Source organism: Lathyrus oleraceus, chromosome 2 (assembly GCF_024323335.1).
Source record: "Lathyrus oleraceus cultivar Zhongwan6 chromosome 2, CAAS_Psat_ZW6_1.0, whole genome shotgun sequence".
In the NCBI taxonomy this organism is placed as follows: Eukaryota; Viridiplantae; Streptophyta; class Magnoliopsida; order Fabales; family Fabaceae; genus Lathyrus; species Lathyrus oleraceus.
In genome coordinates, this window is record NC_066580.1 from 46,355,535 (window position 1) to 46,359,496 (window position 3,962).

The window sequence follows — 3,962 nt, forward strand, 5'->3', positions numbered from 1 at the left end:
AAGCTAGATAAGCAAACTTGTTTATAGGATGGACATTCAATTCCACAAGGAAAAGGAAATCTTACTCTGAGGGGAAAACAATCAAAAGATTGACTCAAGAGCGCACGAGATATAATATCCATTACCGTCAGAACGTGGATAGAATACTCAGATGAGACATATTATTCATTACCGGCAGACCGTGAATAATATACTCGAAAGGAAAATTATCCTGAACCGGTTACTGGGTTGTTTATAGGATAAAATCCGAAAACGTGAATTGGTTTTCACTTCCAACACACTCATCATCCGAAAGGAGGGCTTGAAAAAGCAAATCGACTTACAGGATGGGCATTCGAATCCACAACGGGAAAACGAATCTTACTCAACTGGGGACACAAACCCAAAGAGTGCATGAGATATAATATCCATTATCGGCAGACCGTGGATAAGATACTCGCATGAGATATATTATCTATTACCGTCAGAACGTAGATAATAAACTCGCATGGTAAGAAACACCAGAGATACCGGTTACTGGGCATATAATAGGTGATATACCGAAACGTGAATTGGTTTTCACTTCCAAAACACTCATCATCCAAAACACAAACTGGTTAAGGATGGCTATTCGATTCTACAAAGAATACGAATCTTGCTCAGTTGGGGAAAATCAACAAAGGATTCCAACTAAAGAGCGCATGAGATATACTATTCATTACCGGCAGACCGTGAATAATACACTCGGAAGGAAAAGACACCAGAGATACCGGTTACTGGGTATATAATAGGTGACTAACCAAAAAGAGAGGCAATCGATACCAAGCATACGGGTAAACGAAAGACAACTCAAAGGGATAAATTGCAAGCATCCGGCAATTATCCAACAACAAGAATATTCGACTCCGCAAAGGGAAAAAACGAATCTTACTCGACTGGGGAAACGCAAAAGGCTTCGACTGAAGAGTGCATGAGATATATTATTCATTACCGGCAGACCGTGAATAATATACTCGCATGGAAGACTATCCACAACCGGTTACTGGGTTAATGAAGGATAAATCAACCGAAAAGAAAGGCATCGGAATACCAGAACAGGCATATAATGACAACCAATCAAAAGGAGCAACAGACATTACCAACAAAAGGGTAAATGAAAGGCGATCTGCTGAGGATAAATTGCAAGCATCCGGCAATTATCCACAGGGACTAGCTGGGGATGCACTGGTAAACAACCAATGATCCGGGGAACAAATCACTAGCATACGGTGAAAAGACCCACTGGGATAAAATTGCTAGCATACGGCAATTATCCACAAAAGACTTGCTAAGGACATAAGTGCTGATCTGAGCAACTTATCCAAGCAAAGGAAAATCAACATCAAATATTGAATGAAGATAACCACAAAATTAGGGTTTACATCTACCGAATACGGGGTAGAAGACCAACAACTCCGCGTGGGGAAAGAACAAATCGCAAATCCGCACGGGAAACCAAAATAGGGTTTATAACAAACCACAAACTGCTGAAGAGCAGGAAAATAGGATTTACGACTACCGGGTAATAGGTAGAAAACCAAAAACTCTGGCTGGAGAATAAAAGGTGTATAACCACAAATTTTGTCAAGAAAGCCAGGAAAGATAGGACTTACAACTACCGGTATGAGGGTAGAGGCCCAAAAACATTCCGCTGGGGAACAACCCGCTGGGAAACACAAGACATTTGACAAATAGCCAATTCGGGAATGATCCGAAAAGACAGACTGAATAAAGACACGTCCTAATGAGGATATAACTCAAATAGGAAAATCCATCCCAATATATGTGTTGGGAGGAAACGGAAGAAACCGTCATCCACGAGGATATATCTCGGTGGGGAACTGCAGAAAGAAAGACAGCATTTTCTGCTTATGGGGCTGACTCTATATGGAGAGATTTATAACACCCGACATCTGCTTGGGGAGATCTGTAAAGAGATCTATATCACCATAGCAGGAGACACGACAAACAAAAGATATATGACAAGAAATGTAATATGAATATCTGAATGTTTTATGAATATGCATGAATATGCGTGATTTATGTTTGATGAATGCTGACAAAACAGACAATTCTAACACAAACAGGTTCAGGAACCAAACGTCCGGTATTATACTTCCAGGGGAAAAACCAGCTGGAGAGCCAATCTGCGGAGATCTACGTGCTGAGAAGCAAAGATCTGCAAGTACTGCTGAGGAAGCAGAGAATCAAAAGATATCAGGAAACAACCCAATCAGGGTACAGAAAGTCACAACGGGCAAAACAGCCACCAAGACGAATCTATAGGGGAACAAGAGAACCCAAGATATCTGCAAGGGATCCCAGTGTCAACTGAGAAACAAAAAGGGTGCACAAGCACAAACTGCTGTAGAAGCAAATCCACATAACTCCGCTGGGGAACAACCCACTGAGGGAGAATGAAATCATCCAAATAGAATCTAACTGCATAAGCAACTCTACTGGGAAAAACTGTCGGCTACTCTCTTGAGGAATAAACCACTGAGGGAGGACAGATCAGGCAAGAAAATTCTGCAACGAACCACTCCACTTGGGGAGAATATGCATAGCAAACTGATCACAACAAGTAGATTCTGCAATATGAGCCACTCTACTGGGGATCACAAACAGTCAGGAAATCAATCCGTTCACTAGAGGCTAGAGCCATCATCCGACCATACTGGGGATTAAAGGCGTATTCAACAGGTAAAAACCGCCACAACAAGCACTCTGCAGACTATGCTGAGGAAAAGATGGTTGAAAATACTGGGATGTCAACCCAAATCAACCACTGAGTAGGAAAATAAATCCTGCTCTGCTGAGAAGAAAAACTCTGATGGAGAGATAGCAATAATGCCGCAGACGACTTCGCCGGGGAAAAGGTAAAGTACCGGGTATCAAACCACTGACTTACCGAATCTTCAAAGAGAAAGCGATCGTGCTGAGGAAACAGACAAATCCTGCTGGCACACTGCATGGGGGAAAAGTGGTAACAACTCCACTTGCAACTCTGGTGGGGATATTAATGACAGCTCTACTCGCGACTCCGAGGGGAGTATCAGTCAATGGCTATACTCATGACTGTGCTGAGGAGACAAATAAAGTCTGGGGCATACGACCCACTGGAGAAAGTGACGGGGCACCAAGATGACAAACCATCAACCGCCGAAACTTCTATAAGGAAACACCCATGCTGGGAAAACTGCTGCTGGAGAAAACGAAGTCTTCAACAACACTCTGCTTGCGACTGTACTGGGGGACGACCCCAACAACAACATTGTTTGAGGAACAACCTCAACAAAGATCTGAAGAAAGAAGATACAACCAAACCAGGAATATGAACAAATGTCTTACCTGTTGGAGATCATGCCACCCTCGGGAGAGCACTGAGATATTCTTGAGTATCCTTTCAATCTTGTGAATGTTCACTTTGTTTACAACAAAGATTTTGAAAAAATTTGATTTGTTTAAAACAATGACATTTTATCAATTTAAAACATGCCAAACATTTGTTGAATTGAAACAAATAGGAGTGCAAATAAATGGATAAAAGCTCAAATTGATTTGATAGAATGGTAGTCTGCGAATGGCAAGACTCCATAGATCTGTACAAGTTTGAAATCAGTGATATATATTGGAAGAGGGCTACATTGAACATAATGATCCTTTCTCTACCAATTTGAATCTCGATGTATCCGAAGCTTCGGTTGACGACGAATCGAGAATCTTCTGACGAAATGACGACTGATGAACCAGAAAGTCTTGTCAGGATGCAGTTACTTGCCAAATCCCTAATTTTTGCCTAGATTGCCCCAGGGTGAGGTACTCAATCTAGCGGGATGCAAATATATCTCTTTTTTCAAGTCTCTAATTTTTGCCTGGATTACCCTTGAGGGTTCTCCACCGAGACGCTCATTTTTGCCTAAGCCGCCCTTTCGGGTTTTCAA